Below are 19,635 nucleotides of genomic sequence, written 5' to 3'. Positions count from 1 at the left end.
TTCCCTTCTCCAGGGGATCTTCTGGGCCCAGGGATGGAGCCCAGGTCTCCAGCATAGCAGGCGGATTCTTTACCATCTGAACGGAAAATTACTACTTATAGGTATGATAACATTTGGAAATATAGAAGAGTAAAAAGAATCTTAAAATGTCACTGAATATCTGCCTGTTTTGTTAAACAATGATGGTAAGAGACAGCAGTTCTGGCCTCCACACCCCCAACCCCAAATGTCTGTTCTAATCCCCAGAACTTGTGACTATGTCAATTTAGAGGGCAAAAAAGACTGATGTGATTAAATAAGGACTTTGTGATATGGGAGAATATCCTGGATTTCCTGGGCAGGTGTCCTGATGAGAGTTAGAGACAGAGAAGGAGATGTGCCTATGGAGGCCAAGGTGAGTGTCTATGTGTGTAAGAGGGAGATTTAAAGATGCTACATGGCTGTCTTTGAAAATGGAGAAAGGAATCCAGAGCAAAAAAATGCAGGTGGCCTCTGGAAGCTGGGTAAGGCAAGGGAATGTATTGTCCCCTAGAGCCTCCAGGAAGAAGGCAGTCCTTCTCACACCTTGTTTACAGGACTTCTGACCTCCAGAACTATAAGATAATAAATGTGCATTGTTTTAAGCCACTACACTTCTTGTAACCATTACAACAGCAATAGGAAACCAGGTAAACTCCAAGTGGGCAGGGGAATACACCTCTTTCACACAGTGATGAATCCCTGTTGGGCTTGCCACACAGAACATGCTGAAAACTGATTTGATGATGAATGAGAATTTCATCAAGAACACTCAAACTTAGAGCCTCTAGGATTTTTTAGAAACTGATGCCAAAGGAAGTTTTCTAAAGCAGGGGCATGGTATGATTAGATTTATGCTTTAGAACTGTAATTCTTGTGGATATGACCTAAATGAATGGGTGTGGCAGGAAAAGAACACACCTAAAAGCCTATCCATAAAATTTAGGCAAGAAGTTATGAGACCTGTACCAAGATGGAGGCTGAGAGGAGAGGCAGGAAGGAGGCAGGCATAGGAAGTCGTAACTGAAGCTCTGTAATAGGCATAAGGACTTGGTGATGGATTAGTTGGACAACAGATTCTAGCCTGATGATGTTGATTATTTTTTAGTCTCCAAGTGTGACCTGTAAGAAGGCAGTAAGTGATTGCCAGCGCAATGGCACCCCACTCCAGTACTCTTGCCTGGAAAATCCCATGGACGGAAGAGCCTAGTAGGCTGCAGTCCATGGGGTCGCTCAGAATTGGACACGACTGAGCGACTTCACTTTCACTTCTCACTTTCATGCATTGGAGAAGGAAATGGCAACCCACTCCAGTGTTCTTGCCTGGAGAATCCCAGGGACGGGGGAGCCTGGTGGGCTGCTGTCCATGGGGTTGCACAGAGTCGGACACGACTGAAGCGACTTAGCAGCAGCAGCAGCAGCAGCGCTAGTTTTCTAAATTACTTTAGGGGAAAAAAAGAAAAGGATCTATTGATAAAACATATTAAATTTGACTCACAGTTGACTTATTTGTAGTGAAAGTTAAGCTGCAGAATTGTGCCATTTGGCTTTTTTTCAACACCGAGTACTTATTTATTGGTCACTATTTTATGCTTTTTTTGCCATTTACCTGTTTGTTACTTGAGGAAAATTACACTTTATGCTTTTTTACTCTCTTCTGTGAAATGCCATTATTTCTTGAAATGGCTTAGTTCCACTTAATAGTGAAGCTTAATAAAGAGCTCTGTTTTCTTTGTTTCAAACTGTCTTATATAAAACTCAACAGCTGCAGGACAAGAACATAAATGAATGATATTACTCAGTTCACAGCCTTCAAATACTGTGACTCGTTAAAAACCCTGATGGGTAAATTGCCTGGTATCTCATTTTCAAGATAAATGGAAGACAAAGGAGGTATATGGCAATGTCCTTTCAGCCTAGACAAAACTTCCACAACATCACATAAATAAGTTAATTTTGTCTTTGTCAGTGCCGACAAGGGGCAACTTTATTTTAAATTATTATTATTTTTATTATATTTGAACCTCCCATATCAATATAAATTCTGCCTAACTGAAGATAAGGATTCTCCTTTAAAAGAAATGATTCAAAAATTTTCATTATCAAATTAACAAATTTTAAGTCTTTTACCTTAGGAAAAGCAAAAATGTTCTGATGGTAATCAGATCTTTCATTATGTCTCTCTTTTGTAGTCTCAAACTTGTAAACATTGGGCCAAATTCAAGAATAAAGTAGAAGATTAAGAGAAGGTACTACCTGGAAAAGTACAGAGTACAGTGATCGATGTATAAGGTAGGTGCATATGTGCTAAGTTTCTTCAATCACATCTGACTTCTTCCGACCCTGTAGACTGTAGCCCACCAGGCTCCTCTGTCCATGGGATTCTACAGGCAAGAATACTAGAGTGTGTTGCCAGACTCTCCTCCAGGGGATCTTGCCGACCCAGGGGATGGAACCCGCATCTCTTATGTCTCCTGCATTGGCAGGTGTGTTCTTAATAGTAAATAAGCACTACCTGGGAAGCCCACTATAAGGCAGGAGCCTAATCTAGTTCTGATCAGGAAGGATTCAAAGGGGAATAGGTGGAGGTGGTTTCACAGTCTGGGAGCTCCAAGAAGATGGGATCTATGTATTCTTCTTCTTCTTATTATTATTATTGGGCTTCCTTGGTGGCTTAGATGGTAAAGCGTCTGCATGCAATGAGGGAGACCCGGGTTTGATTCCTGGGTCAGGAAGATCCCCTGGAGAAGGAAACGGCAATCCACTCCAGCACTCTTGCCTGGAAAATCCCATAGACAGAGGAGCCTGATAGGCTACAGTCCATGGGGTTGCAAAGAGTTGGACATGACTGAGCTACTAGCTACTATGTATTATTCAACTTTGGCCAACTCACACTTACGCAATGTCGGAAACCCGAAAAGCTTTTCAGAATTTACCTTCAATACAGAATGTGACTTTTAAATCACCCTTGAAAAAATACACAGAAGCTATCAGTTAGGCAAGAAGGAAAGGTGTTTCAGGTAAAGGTATAAGATACTTGCAAGGTGTGGGTTGTTAGAGACCTAAAAGACTGTATGTTCCATGCTGGGTAGAGGTGATGTGGCTAGAAAAAGTTGAAGGGGGCTAACCCATGAATGCCTTTGCTTGACATGTGAAAAATGTAGGAAGTTTTCCTTGGGCCTTTAAAAGCCAGTGCAGTATCTCTGAAAGATAAACTTTGAGATCAAGGAACACTGTTGTAAACAGAGAATGTGAAATGGCTTGCTAGGCAATTAAACAAGCTGGTTCAAGAAAACCAGTTTGTAAATCATTGTAATTTTCTCAAGAAAACTTATAAGGCTTGATAAGACAAAGCATGGAGGGAGAAATTTTGTATATTGCAAAATGAGATTTGTGATTTCCTTAATTATTTGGTGAATGATACAACTAAAAATACAGGAGAATCATAGGACACATCTGAAAATTTTAGTATAAAAATCCTTTTTGTACATGTTCAATTATTTTTTCTGAACTTATTATGAAGAAAGTGAACTCTAACTTCAGAAATATATTTCTCTCCTGCTCAATAAGCAGAAATTCCCAGAAACTTTACAAACAAACTGGGGGGAAAATGCAATACAAAAAACTCTAGCAGCTCATAGAGTAATGCTTCCATCTGCAATTAGGAGATTATAAATTCACAAAGAAATAGAAGTGAGCATAAGAATTAAGTCCTACCATTAAAACTCATAAGCTGATAATAAGTATTAAAGAAAATGTATATTTCATTCAGAAGTAATATGTGTTTCTAAATTCTGGCAACATTGCTTTTTCCTATTATTTTTCTATATTATAGGAAAGAGTATTTTAATGGAAAATCTCTATTTCTAGCAATTTGTTTAAAAGAAGATAGACATTTCAATGTAATAGGAATATAATAATAACAAGCTCTGAATGCACAGATTTTTAATGAGAATGATCATTACTTGTTTTCCATTATAGTTTGGTGCTAATTTAAGTGCATTCTTCCTTGGGGGACAAAAAAAGGTGATACATAAAAAAAACTGAAACATTATGTGTTAAATATGTATATTTGATTTGATCTTTCCTATATTTGGCAGGGGATGGGCTTCCCTGGTGGCTCAGAGGTTTAAGCGTCTGCCCGCAATGCGGGAGACCTGGGTTTGATCCCTGGATCGGGAAGATCCACTGGAGAAGGAAATCGCAACCCACTTCAGTATTCTTGCCTGGAGAATCCCATGGACGGAGGAGCCTGGTGGCTACAGTCCACGGGGTCGCAAAGAGTCAGACGCGACTGAGCAAGAGACTTAACATTAACCAGAAAAAATTTTTTAATTGTGATTGATCATTACTTGTTTAAAATTGATCAACAAATAGTTACTGAGCATTTACACGTTCTAGGCACTGGAGCTTATCTTACACGGAGAAAGTCAGAAAGCAATGAATAAACAAACTACCATATGTGAATTGGTGATAACAACTATGAAGAAAAAGTAGGGTGAATGAGATTAAGAAAATTATATTGAGAGGGTACTAAACTAGGCTAGGTGATTGGAGAAGTTCTTTCTTACAAAGTAACGTTTGAGCAGAGAACTGAACAAAAAATAAGATATCTGGGATAAGAACTTTCTTTATGCTTATAGCAACAACTGTGCAGGTCCTAGGCGTATATTGTATTTGACCTGTCCATTGATCTGTAGTGAGGCCGGTTTGGTAGCACAGTATGAACAAGGTGGATGGTAGTAGGGGTTGAGGCAGAACTTTGTACATTACTGTGAGTGAAATGCAGTGACACTGGGTATTTTTGAACTGAGGACTTGGTTTCCATCTTAAAATGATCACTCGAGCACTTGTGGGACTAGACTCAAGGAATAGAAAAGAAGGTGGGAAATAAGAAACCTGGAGGTTAATGAAGTGGTCCATGTGTAAAAGAGAAATATTGCATAGGAACCTTGAATATTAGGTCCATGAATCAAGCCAAATTGGAAGTGGTCAAACAGGAGATGACAAGAGTGAAAATCGACATTCTAGGGGTCAGCTAACTAAGATGAACTAGAATGCGTGAATTTAACTCAGATGACCATTATATCTACTACTGTGGGCAGGAATCCCTTAAAAGAAATGGGGTAGCCATCATAGTCAACAAGAGAGTCTGAAACGCAGTACTTGGATGCAACCTCAAAAACGACAGAATGATCTCTGTTCGTTTCCAAGGCAAACCTATCAATATCACAGTAATCCAAGTCTATGCCCTGACCAGTAATGCTGAAGAAACTGAAGTTGAACAGTTCTATGAAGACCTACAAGACCTTCTAGAACTAACACCTAAAAAAGATGTCCTTTTCATTATAGGGGACTGGAAGGCAAAAGTAGGAAGTCAAGAAACAGCTGGAGTAATAGGCAAAATTGGCCTTGGAGTACAGAATGAAGCAGGGCAAAGGTTAATAGAGGTCTGCCAAGAGAACACACTGGTTATAGCAAACACCCTCTTCCAACAACACAAGAGAAGGCTTTACACATGGACATCACCAGATGGTTGGCACCGAAATCAGATTGATTATATTCTTTGCAGCCAAAGATGGAGAAGCTCTATACAGTCAGCAAAAACAAGACCAGGAGTTGACTGTGGCTCAGATCATGACCTCCTTATTGCTAAATTCAGACTGAAATTGAAGAAAGTGGAGAAAACCACTAGACCATTCAGGTATGACTTGAATCAAATCCCTTATGACTATACAGTAGAAGTGAGAAATAGATTTAAGGGCCTAGACCTGATAGACAGAGTGCCTGATGAACTATGGACAGAGGTTCATAACATTGTATAAGAGACAGGGATCAAGACCATCCCCATGGAAAAGAAATGCAAAAAGGCAAAATGGCTGTCTGAGGAGGCCTTATAAATAGCTGTGTAAAGAAGGGAAGCAAAAAGCAAAGGAGAAAAGGAAAGATATAAACATCTGAATGCAGAGTTCCAAAGAACAGCAAGGAGAGATAAGAAAGCCTTCCTCAGGGATCAATGCAAAGAAATAGAGGAAAACAATAGGATGGGAAAGACTAGAGATCTCTTCAAGAAAATTAGAGATACCAAGGGAACATTTCATGCAAAGATGGGCTCGATAAAGGACAGAAATGGTATGGACCTAACAGAAGCAGAAGATATTAAGAAGAGGTGGCAAGAATACACAGAAGAACTGTACAAAAAACATCATCACGACCCAGATATTCACAATGGTGTGATCACTGACCTAGAGCCAGACATCCTGGAATGTGAAGTCAGGTGGGCCTTAGGAATCATCACTATGAACAAAGCTAGTGGAGGTGATGGAATTCCAGTTGAGCTATTTCAAATCCTGAAAGATGATGCTGTGAAAGTGCTGCACTCAATATGCCAGCAAATTTGGAAAACTCAGCAGTGGCCACAGAACTGGAAAAGATCAGTTTTCATTCTAATCCCAAAGAAAGGCAATGCCAAAGAATGCTCAAACTACCACACAATTGCACTCATCTCACAGGCTAGTAAAGTAATGCTCAAAATTCTCCAAGCCAGGCTTCAGCAATATGTGAACCATGAACTTCCAGATGTTCAAGCAGGTTTTAGAAAAGGCAGAGGAACCAAAGATCAAATTGCCAACATCCGCTGGATCATCGAAAAAGCAAGAGAGTTCCAGAAAAACATCTATTTCTGCTTTATTGACTATGCCAATGCCTTTGACTGTGTGGATCACAATAAACTGTGGAAAATTCTGAAACAGATGGGAATACCAGACCACCTGACCTGCCTCTTGAGAAATCTGTATGCAGGTCAGGAAGCAACAGTTAGAACTGGACATGGAACCAAATAGGAAAAGGAGTATGTCAAGTCTGTATATTGTCACCCTACTTATTTAACTTTTACATGCAGGGTACATCATGAGAAACGCCGGGCTGGATGAAGCACAAGCTGGAATCAAGATTTCTGGGAGAAATATCAATATCAATAACCTCAGATATGCAGATGATGCCACCCTTATGGCAGAAAGTGAATAAGAACTAAAGAGCCTCTTGATGAAAGTGAAAGAGCTGAGTGAAAAAGTTGGCTTAAAGCTCAACATTCAGAAAATGAAGATCGTGGCATCCGGTCCCATCACTTCATGGTAAATAGATGGGGAAATAGTGGCTCACTTTATTTTTTGGGGCTCCAAAATCACTACAGATGGTGACTGCAGCCATGAAATTAAAAGATGCTTACTCCTTGGAAGGAAAGTTATGACCAACCTAGACAGCATATTGAAAAGCAGAGACATTACTTTGCCACAAAGGTCCGTCTAGTCAAGGCTATGGTTTTTCCAGTAGTCATGTTTGGATGTGAGAGTTGGACTGTGAAGAAGGCTGAGTGCAGAAAAATTGATGCTTTTGAACTGTGGTGTTGGAGAAGACTCTTAAGAGTCCCTTGGACTTCAAGGAGATCCAACCAGTCCATCGTAAAGGAGATCAGTCCTGGGTGTTCTTTGGAAGGACTGATGTTAAAGCTGAAACTCCAGTACTTTGGCCACCTGATGAGAAGAACTGACTCATTGGGAAAGACCCTGATCCTGGGAAAGATTGAGGGCAGGAGGAGAAGGGGACAACAGAGGATGAGATGGTTGGATGGCATCACCAACTCGATTGACATGGGTTTGGGTGGACTCCGGGTGCTGGTGATAGACAGGGAGGCCTGGCGTGCTGTGGTTCATTGAGTCACAAAATGTCAGACACGACTGAGCGATTGAACTGAACTGAGGTGCAAAATGATGGTGGCTTAGGCTGAGATGATAGCAGTAGGTTGTTTTTTTTTTTTTTTAATGATAAGAAATATATCTTGAAACCTAAAGGTAAGATTTCCTATGCTATTTATTCAGTGTATGAAGTTAAAAAAAACAAACAAAGAACTAAAAAAGAGGAGTTCATTGTTTCCAGCATGAGCATCTGAAGAATGATGTTGCTATTTTCTGAGAAAACTAGGAGAGAAGCAAATGTGTATATGTGTGTGTGTGGCGGGGGGTGGGGGGGGGCGTCGGGGGGGGCAGCAGTAGAGATGGGAAGAATCAAATTTGCCTATTAGGAGTCAAAATGGAGATGTCACATAAGTATATGTATATGTGAGTTTGGATTTCAGGAGAGAGACTGAGCTGGAGCTATAGACTTAGGGTCCGTCAAAACACAGAAGTTATTTTATAGGTGTGGGATTTGATGACATCATCTAAGGAATGAGTGTAGATGTACAGGTAGGAGACTGTCATTTAGAGGTAGCTGTGTCAATTGTTAATTCTTCAGAACAACTGGATATGAAAAGATCTTCTGACAGATAAGTTAGACTCTCTTTCTTGCAATAGGTAGAAAGGTGGTGCTGAGAAGCCTATGAAGCCAAGGAGAGAGCCTATGTTAATCAATAGATGCCAATACAGAGATGAGAAAGATGTTAGAATTATCTGATTAAGGTTTGAGAGAAGCCATCATGAGAATGCTTCAGTCAGCAATTATGAACCTGCTGGGGGCAGATGAAAAAAATAAAACGTCTCCACAAAGAAGCAGAAAATGTAAAAAAGGAGGGGAGGTCAGCTAAAAGATATACAGGATGTAGTTTACAGTCAGCAGAAAGGTTATTTAAAATGGAAAGAATATCAGGGGTAAAGTTACGGATGTGAGAAGGTTCATAATGTCTTTTCCAAGTGGAGAAGTTTTAGGATAAGAAAATAAGTGAACCATCAGGAAAATAAGATGTAATGGCATTCTTTAACTCAGTGATTAATCAATGAGCACTTTTAGTGAAGACTAATATATACAAGTCTTGGATTAGGGTCTGAAATTATAAAGGGGTTTAAGCAAAGCTTCTGCTGTAAAGAAAATTAAAATGAAGCTAATGAGACAGGACACACATACAAACACATTTAAGGAAAATGTCTTCTTGATGAACAGATAGAACAGTATAGTATCACTTTGAGAATGAGTAAACAGTATTCTATCATTTGGGAAGACTCTCTGGAAAAGGAAACGTCAAGTCACTGCAGTATTTTCTGAAAAATTCCATGGACGGAGGAGCCTGGCGGGCTACAGTCCGTGGGATGACAAAGAGTTGGACACGACTTAGCAACTAAACTACTACCTCCGCCACTATACTGTCATTTAACACAGTGCGATTACACTGAGGTCCTCTGACATATTTTTAGATATATCACATTTGAAGTTTTAAGTAATCTATAAAATAATGTAAACATACCATGTGCCCCAGCCTCCTGTCTAAAGACAGCAAGATTATTTCATTTGTGTGTTTATCATTCATTGCAATTTATTTTAGTGAACCGATGAGAAAAGAATCCAGGTGGACTTAAGAGGTAAATGACGGAAGCACGTGGAAGGCATGAATGTTTTGGAACATTCTGAATGTAGAGAAGTTTTGGGAGGATTACATCACCTCACAATACAGGGCATTATTTATAGTCCTGCCATAATACTGTGTTTCATGAGATGATGTAATCTACCCAACACTTTTCTTAGGCTTGTCAGTTTACAAAATGTAGTAATTATTCCAATAATCACGTAGTGGGTGGATTTTTTTTTCATTCATCATAATCACTTGAATTATATTAGCTTCATGATTTTGTTAGTTGACTATTTGATTTCATAGTTACAGAGGGTCTGTGAGAAGGAGGCTTTATACATGGGCTAATAACAGTACTAATTTACATTACACTATAATGAAAATCTCTTAGGTCAACCTTGGTGATCTATAGGGTGTGCTTGCTTTTAAAATGGATTCTTGCATTCTTAAAGAAGGAGAAAGAGTGATTTAAATTGTTCTGCAGAAGACTTGGCTAATGCCATCAGAGGTTTAGGGAGTTTATAGTAGATGGATTGCAGCTGGGAGAGGGTGGACCAGGCAGGCATGTTAGATCATCCAAGCAGCCAGGGCTCCGGTGATGAGAATATGAATTATGAGCAGCAGAGGGAAGACAGCAGGAAGGGTGCCGAAGGACTCCCACTGGTCAGTTTCGGGAACTGGTAAATAACAGAAATGAAGGAGTGGCTAGGGGAAAATGGGGGAAATATTTTGTTTTATAAAAATAAGGTAAATCAAGCAAGAGGAACAATAAAAACATCTTTCTTCCACCCAGAAAATTTAAGTGAAATTAGTATTGTGCAAAGAAAACAGTTCAAAGATAAAACTGAATTACATAAATTTTGCAAAGGAGCACAGAACAGATTAGAGGACAAAATGACATAAATGGAAATCCAAACAATATATAACAGCCACCAGAGGAAAGGGAATTAATGAACCCTCAAAAATTAGGCTCGTGAAGTGTGAAGTAAAGTAGATGAAAATTATAAATTTTCTTAAAGCAAAGCCATTCATCATGATGGACTCCTAGGCAAGTTTTAAATTCTACAGGGTATCAATAATCAGTAAAATATGCAAAACCTACAGTTCATTTTTAATTTACATTTTAGATCAGCCATTATATCTATACTTTGAATTCTATGTGAGAAAACTGCAATTATGTTAGATAACAAAAGAAACATCATTTTGTTATTTTTTTTTTTTTTTTTGGCTAATGCATTTTGTTAACATTAATCCATCTGGAAGGGAAGTTTTCATATATTCTCTAGGGAGATGAATGACCTGGATTTATAAATTGTGGATCCCAGATTGTGGCTGGTTTCTTTATATATTACTTAAGAATATATCTAGTAAGTGGCAATAATTTTGAGCAAAAAGACACCACAGAAGACTATGATTGCATAAATTTCTGTCCTATGGTGATATAAGTCATGGTAGTGTTTACCTTTGGGGTTGGTATTGCTTGGCTACAGTGTGGACAATATTCGCTGTTATGAACTGGGGGGTCACACAGGTATATATGTAAAATTTCATTGAGATGTACACTTAAGATTAGAGCATTTTATGTATGCTTCCACATTTCTATTTTACCTCATTAGACAATGAAAAAGAAAGAAGAATTAGGAGTTAATCTGTATGTCAGTGTGGCCACCAGATAAAGCAGGAATACATTTATCCCTTTCTAAAGAGAAATAAAGGACAGAAACAGTATGGATCTAAGAGAAGCAGACTTAGGACTTAAAGGACTTCAAGGAGATCAAACTAGTCAATCCTAAAGGAAATCAGTCCTGAATATTCACTGGAAGGACTGATGCTGAAGCTCCAATAGTTTGGCCACCTGATGTGAAAAGCTGACTCATTAGAAAAGACCCTGAGGCTGAGAAAGATTGAAGGCAGGAGGAGAAGGGGACAACAGAGGATGAGATGTTTGGATGGCATCACCAACTCGATGGACATGAGTTTGAGGAAGCTCTGGGAGTTGGTGATGGACAGGGAGGCCTGGCGTGCTGCAGTCCATGGGGTTGCAAAGAGTTGGACACAACTGAGTAACTGAACTGAAGAGAAGCAGAAGATATTAAGAAGAGGTGGCAAGAATATACAGAAGAATTATTGAAAAATGATCTTAATGACCCAGATAACCATGATGGTATGGTCACTCACCTAGAGCCAGACATCCTGGAGTATGAAGTTAAGTGGGCCTTAGGGAGCATCACTATGAACAAAGCTAGTGGGGTGATGGAATTACAGCTAAGCTATTGCAAATCCTAAAAGATGATGCTGTGAAAGTGCTACACTCAATATGCCAGCAAATCTGGAAAACTCAGCAGTGGCCACAGAACTGGAAATGGTCAGATTTCATTCCGATCCCAAAGAAGGGCAATGCCAAAGAATGCTCAAACTACCACACAATTGCACTCATCTCACATGCTAGCTCAAAATTCTCCAAGCCAGGTTTCAACAGTATGTGAACCATGAACTTCCAGATGTTCAAGCTCAATTTAGAAAAGGCAGAGGAACCAGAGATCAAATTGCCAACATCTGCTGGATCAGAGAAAAAGCAAGAGAATTCCAGAAAAACACCTTCTTCTGCTTCACTGATTATAACTTTGACTGTGTGGATCACAATAAACTGGAAATTTCTTAAAGAGATGGGAATAGCAGACCATCTTACCTTCCTCTTGGGAAACCTGTATGCAGGTCAAGAAGCAACAGTTAGAACTGGACATGGAACAATAGACTGGTTCCAAGGTGAGAAAGGAGTATGTCAAGCCTGTATATTGTCACCCTGCTTATTTAACTTATCTGCATCATGAGAAACGCTGGGCTGGAAGAAGCATAAGCTGGAATCAAGATTGCCGGGAGAAATATCAATCACCTCAGATATGCAGATGACACCACCCTTATGGCAGAAAGTGAAGAGGAACTCAAAAGCCTCTTGTTGAAAGTGAAAGAGGAGAGTGAAAAAGTTGGCTTAAAGCTCAACATTCAGAAAACAAAGATCATGGCATCTGTTCCTATTACTTCATGGGAAATAGATGGGGAAACAGTGGAAACAGTGAGAGACTATTTTCTTGGGCTCCAAAATTACTGCACTTGGTGACTGCAGCCATGAACATAAAAGATGTTTGCTCCTTGAAAGTAAAGCTGTGAAAAACCTAGACAGCATATTAAAAAGCAGAGACATTACTTTGCCGACAAATGTCCATATAGTCAAGCTATGGTTTTTCCAGTCGTGTACGGAAGAAAGCTGAATGCTGAAGAATTGATGCTTTTGAATTGTGGTGTTGGAGAAAACTCATGGGAGTCCCTTGGACTGCAAGGAGATCCAACCAGTCCATTCTAAAGGAAATCAGTCCTGAATATTTTTTGGAAGGACTGATGCTGAAGCTCCAATACTGTGGCCACCTGATACGAATAGCCAACTCATTGGAAAAGATTGAAGGCAGTAGGAGAAGGGGACGACAGAGGATGAGATGGTTGGATGATATCACTGACTCCATGGCCATGAGCAAGCTCAGGGGATGATGAAGGACAAGGAAGCCTGGAGTGCTGCTGTCCATGGGGTCACAAAGAGCCAGACACAACTGAGTGACTGAACAACAACAAAGAGTAATAATGGTGATTGAGACCTGGCTTGAAGTTATTCTTACACCTCCTTTTGAAAATTTTGCTGCAATATCTAATGCAAATATTAAAAGGAAGTGAAAGGAGCCACTTTTCCACCCATTCAGGAAGACCTTTATAGTTTTACCTTATGAACCAAAAAACAGTGTTTTACCATTTCTTCTGTGTCCCATGCAGTCGACCCTCTGCCTCATGCTGAGCAGCTTAACTCAGTTCTTACCAGATGCACATGTAGACCTACACAATTCTTTCAGTAGATATGCTCACATGAGAACAGGGTGGGAGCTGGGGGAGGGGGTGAACTGCGTTATCACATACTTTGGTGGGGGGGATACTGAATTCTTCTTCCACATAGCACAGACCATAACAAGGCAGTACATTGATTCTGAGTCAGGGGGTCTAGAGAAAATGGAGCCAAGTGAGGTTTAAAACTGAATACTCATATCTTCAGCAATGCCCTAGTGAATGTATAAAGGAATTAAACTAGTCAATTGAATTAATTGCAGGAGGCAACCTCCAAGCAAAAGCAAATGAATTGATTCCACTCATTTGTGCCCTCTATTTTTACTTAAGATGGAAACTTTGATTAAGAAAGATTTCCATTTCTCATATTCCCACCTGGATGGATAAAAGGGGATCTGAATAATATGTCTTATTCAGAATTTGATAATAGCTAATTGCTTGGGATATTAAGTTCCTGCTTATATATTATTTAAAGGAACATATATCTTTGATAGGTTTTATTTTGTTTAATCTCTGAAACACTGCTGACTTTTAACAGTCTTTGCCCCAATAGACAATAAAGAACACAAAGAATGTTGCTGATGGATATTATATCATATTTAAAGTCTATGTATAAGACCATTACTTTGCTGACAAAGGTCCGTCTAGTCAAAGCTATGGTTTTTCCAGTAGTCATGTATGGATGTGAGAGTTGGACTGTGAAGAAAGCTGAGTGCAGAAGAATTGATGCTTTTGAACTGCGGTGTTGGAGAAGGCTCTTGACAGTCCCTTGGACTGCAAGGAGATCCAACCAGTCCATCCTAAAGGAAATCAGTCCTGAATATTCATGGGAAGGCCTGATGCTGAAGCTCCAATACTTTGGCCACCTGATGTGAAGAACTGACTCATTTGAAAAGACCCTGATGCTGGGAAAGATTGAAGGCAGGAGGAGAAGGGGATGACAGAGAAAAAGAAGGTTGGATGGCATCACCGCCTCAATGGACATGAGTTTGAGTAAACTCTGGGAGTTGATACTGGACAGGGAAGCCTGGCATGCTTCAGTCCATGGGGTTGCAAAGAGTCAGACATGACTGAGCAACTGAACTGATAAGACCATTGTTAGTTTTTCCTTTCGCTCTGGAAGAATTCAATTCAGAAATTCAAAAACCCATTTTGGACTTTAGTTTATCCAGACACTGTTTCGTTTTTCTGAAATATCTGTATATTGTCGTGGTGTTGGGTAGATGGGGTTAGCTTGAGAATGATCTATTAGAATTTATAATTTAGGTTCTTAATTTTTTATTCTTAAAATTTTTATTTTATATTGGAGCATAGTGGATTAACAATGTTGTATTAGTTTCAGGTATAACAGCAAAGTGATTCATTTATATTTACACATGTATCTATTCTTTTTCAAATGCTTTTCCTATTTAGGTTATTACAGAATATTGAGCACAGTTTCCTGTGCTACACATTAGGTCCTTGTTGGTTATCTATTTTAAATATAGTACTGTGTGTATGTCATCCTCAAACTCCCAATTTATCTCCCTCTCCCACCTTTCCACTAAGGTAACCATACATATATTTTCTAAGGCTGTGAGTCTGTTTTTTTGTTTTTTTGTTTTTAATAAGTTCATTTTGTATCATTTGTTTTAGATTCCACATAGAAGTGATATCATATGATATTTGATACAGATGTCATATAGTTGGGGTTCTTAAATTTAATCTGAAGAAAAGGAAAAATTAGACGTAGTTAGAAAACTTGAGCATTGACTGCAGTAGACTCATAAATGGTGGAAATGGAAAGGACTGTAGAGATCTTCTGTGTCAGGAGTGGTAAACTCTGGCCTGCAGCCCAAATCCAGTGTGCACTCTGCTTTGCATGCCAGGATCAAGGATGAACTTTATAGATGAATATAGGTAATTGATTTGATGAAGGGGACATTGACTTGGTGCTCCAACTCAGCAAGAGTATCCTTCTTCAAAAGGGTTCTATTATTTTCATTAGTAGACACATACAACAAAAAATTGTCTTAGCTATTACTATTACTGTTTTCAATTACATCAAGAAAAATTTATTTTTTCTCTTTTAAAATAGATACCTGAATAATATCCTTGATTTTGCTTCCCACAGAGCTTAAAATATTACCATCTAAACCTGTAGAGAAAATATTTGCTGATCCCTGACCTACAATCATGGTTCTCAAACTTTATTATCAGATCAGATTAGTCGCTCAGTCGTGTCTGACTCTTTGTGACCCCATGAATCGCAGCATGCCAGACCTCCCTGTCCATCACCAACTCCCAGAGTTCACTGAGACTCACGTCCATCGAGTCAGTGATGCCATCCAGCCATCTCATCCTCTGTCGTCCCCTTCTCCTCCTGCCCCCAATCCCTCCCAGCATCAGAGTCTTTTCCAATAAGTCAACTCTTCGCATGAGGTGGCCAAAGTACTGGAGTTTCAGCTTTAGCATCATTCCTTCCAAAGAAATCCCAGGGCTGATCTCCTTCAGAATGGACTGGTTGGATCTCCTTGAATCAGAATCAATTGGAGTGCCTGTTAAATCAAAGCTATCCTGGTCACATTCCCAGAGTACTGATCCACTGTGCCTGGTATGGGGACCAAGAATCTGCATTTCTAACAAGTTCCCAGGTGGTACTGATGCTGTGAGCCCTGACATTATGTGTTGAAAACAACTGATTTAGGTCAGTTTCTATACTAGAGGAAACTGAGGCCCAAGAAATTAAATCACCCGTCCAGGTCAGAGCTCTAAGGTGGCAGAACCATATGGCAAATAGAGATTTCAGTCTCAAGTTTAGAGTTCCTTTCAGCAGAACCAAACTTGTACAGGCCTAATGAATTACATACAGATCAGCAATAAATTAAGAGAGAAAAGTCAAACTGAAAACTATTTGTCTGTGGAATGATGTCTCAAGGGTGCAAACCCTATTGGTTTGCAGGCCTAATGACTTTTGAAAGCTGTTTGCAAGGCTACATTAAGCAGTCATTAGATCTATTCTTAAATTCATCAGGCTGTAAGCAACATGCGTCTGGCCCAGAATCAATAAGAAGACTATGGGGAAAATACCTATGCGGTGAGTTTTACATGGCAGCTTATTAATCTAATGAGACTGCTCCATACTGATGTCAACAAAATCAGCAACCTGCCCATGGCTTCTTATTCTCAATGTCCTTTATTATCCCCAGAATAAATGCTATAAAGAAGTCTGGGGGGGGGGGGGGAATCTCTGAAAAAAATCTAAGGGAAGAGCTTGGTAATTTTGTCAGCATTAGAGAGTGATTTTTGCAATTAAATTCCACAAAGTGTGTGGCCTTGGTCATGACATATTAAATCAAATTTTCTATGGCTTTTGCTTGGAAATGGGAGAGTGAAATTACTTTATCCATTGTAATGATGTAAATTTTAAGTCTTGAATCCTTTGCACATAAAATTGAACACTTTATTCTCATTGTATTTTTGGTTTATTAATTGTTATAGGTAAAGAGAAAATCATTACTCAAATTATAGAAAAGAGAAATAAGATCAATATAATGTGTAATATTCCTGAAAATAAGTACAAACAGAGGTGATAATAACCCATCTCATGGCCAAATGGTTGCAATGGTCAAAGAACAGCCACTCTTATGTTCAGAGCAATTGTCACTCACAGTATTCTGCCCATGGGAATTATCCCACAGTTCTTGCATATTCTATTTGCCAATGTTCTAAGCACTTAGATGTTTCAGATCTTCACAACAATTCCATCAAGTAGGTACAATTGTCATTTGTATTGTTGTCACAAGGGATGGAAAAAATAACAAATTAGGTTATTATTAAAGTAGTGATTCTAAATTAGGAAAGGCTGGCATTGTGTGCCTGATGGGAGTACACGTGTAAGTCTCCAAAATGAGATATTTTTTGTGTCACAAATGTAGGGAAGGGAGCACCACACGCATCTAGTGGGTAGAAACCAGGGATATTGCTCAGCATCCTCTAATACACAGGACAGCTCCCACAACAAATAATTATTTGTTCTGAAATGTAATTGATGTTGAAATTGAGAAACTCTTGCTCTAGAACCTTTGCCTTCCACAATATCTAATTTAGAAGGACCAAGACTCCTCCTGAAAGTGATTTGATATATAAATTTGGCAGCTGCTAGGTAACTCCTCAATATATCTCTGAAGTAGAGAAGGTTTCTTGTATTTGTTAGACTGGGTGCAATACTAGGCTGCTTTCTTTTCTATAATGTTCCAGATTTCACAACTGTAGAAATTAACAAAATAATAAGATTTCATGAGTTTGGAAGGTCAGCTTCTATCTTCTTTCTGATTTATTTTATGGAAAAGTACAGTAAGGTTGTGGATGATCAAAGATTTTAGCCAAAATGTTTTCCCCTCAACTTCAAAAACTTTCAGCTGATAGTATATCTAGTCAGTAGGTGTATGGAACGAAATGCTTATGCTAAGACTTTACCCATTTATTTTCCTTTTTGTACGGAACTTTTTAAAGCCTTTTTACACATTTGTCTCACCCTACGGCTCTCACTTATAATAATCAGCATTTTTCCTCTGAATCTACGAGTGTACTGTTTTCTTCAGATTATGTATACGAGAGAGAGCACAGCACGTGTCCTTCCTTGATTCATTTCACTTAGCACAGTGCCCTCAACGTCCATTCACATTGGAAAGATTTCATTCTCTTTGTGGCTGAGCAATATTTTAACTACTAAATCTATCTCTTTGAGCTAGTGCCATACTGCTTTCCACAGAGGCTGCATCTATTTATATTCACTGACAGTGCGAGAACGTTCCCCCTTTTATCCACACTGTTACCAACATTTATTTCTTCTCTTTTTGATAATACCCATTCTAACAGGTATGAGGCAATATATCATTCTAATTTTGATTTGCATTTCCCTGATGGTGTAATGATGTTGAGCCATCTGTGTATCGTCTTTGAAAGAATATGTATTCAGCTCTTATGCCCATTATTAAATCAGATTTTTTTTGGGGGCTACTGAATTTTATGAGTTCTTTATGTATTTTGGTTATTAGACCTTATCAGATTCATCATTTGCAAATATTTTCTCCCATTCAGTAGGTTGCCTTTACATTTTGTGGATGGTTTCCATTGCTGTGCAAAGCTATTTGGTATGATGTAGTCCCACTTATTTTAATTTCAGGACAATATCCCTGATGAACATATGTGCAACAATCCTCTACAAAATATTAGCATTTCATCCAAAAACAGAATATGCATTCTTCAGGTGTACATGGAACATTCTCCAGGATTGAGAACATGCTGGGGCACAAAGTGAGCCTAGGTACATTTAAGGAAATTGAAATCAAGTCAAGCATCTTTTCCAACTACAACACTATGAGATTAGAAATCAATTATAAAAAAATGTAAAAAAACACAAACACATGGAAGTTAAGTTTAATATGCTATTAAACAACCACTGGATCACTGAAGAAATAAAAAAATACCAAAGGTAAATGAAAATGAAAGTACAACAATCCAAAACCTATGGGACACAACAAAAGCAGTTCTAAGAGGAGAGTTTATAGTAGTACAATCTTAACTCAGCCAACAAGAAAAATCTCAAATAAACAACCTAGCCTTACACCTAAAAAAAACTAGAAAAAGAACAAACAAAACCCAAAGTTAGCAGAAGAAAAAAAGTCATAAAGATCAGAGCAGAAATATATAAGCAAAACAACTGAAAAGATCAATGAAACTAAAAGCTTGTTCTTTGAAAAGATAAACAAAATTGATAATCCTTTAGCTAGACTCATCAAAAAAAAAAAAAAAGGCTCAAACTAATAAAATTGGAAATGAAAAAGAAGCTACAATGGATACTACAGAAATATAAAAGATCACGGGAGACCACTATATGCAACCATATGCCAATAAAATGGACAACCTGAATGAAATGGACAAATTCTTAGAAAGGTGTAGTCTCCCAAGATTGAACCAGGAAGAAATAGAAAATAGGGACAGAACAGTCGCAAGTACTGAAATTGAAACTATGATTAAAAAACTTCCAACAAAAGTCCAGGACCTGATGCTTCACAGGTGAATTCTATCAAACATTTAGAGAAGAGCGAACATCTATCCTTCTCAAACTCTTCCAAAAACTGCACAGGGAGGAATACTCCCAAACCCATGCCATGAGGCCATCACCCCGAGACCAAAACGAGACAAAGATATCACAAGAGAAAAGAAAAAAAGGCCAATATTATAGATTACCATAGACATAAAAACCCTCAACAACATACTAGCAAACTGAATCCAACAATACATTAAAAGGATCGTACAACATGAGCAAGCAGGATTTATCCCAGAGATGCAAGGATTTTTCAATATCCACAAAGCAATCATTGTGATACACTATTATCAACAAATTAAAG

General features: G+C 38.7%; 1 long non-coding RNA gene across 1 annotated transcript in view; it reads left to right on the top strand.

The window, feature by feature from the left end:
* The window catches only part of LOC129624622 (uncharacterized), a 54,631-nt gene that overhangs the window by 8,160 nt on the left and 26,836 nt on the right, over positions 1 to 19,635 (top strand). The window contains exon 2 of the long non-coding RNA XR_008701074.1: positions 2,211 to 2,310. This is a non-coding gene — a long non-coding RNA (uncharacterized LOC129624622). The remainder of the gene's footprint in view (positions 1 to 2,210; positions 2,311 to 19,635) is intronic.

Source organism: Bubalus kerabau, chromosome 12, assembly GCF_029407905.1.
Source record: "Bubalus kerabau isolate K-KA32 ecotype Philippines breed swamp buffalo chromosome 12, PCC_UOA_SB_1v2, whole genome shotgun sequence".
Classification (NCBI taxonomy): Eukaryota; Metazoa; Chordata; class Mammalia; order Artiodactyla; family Bovidae; genus Bubalus; species Bubalus kerabau.
This window is presented reverse-complemented; position numbering and strand designations above follow the sequence as displayed.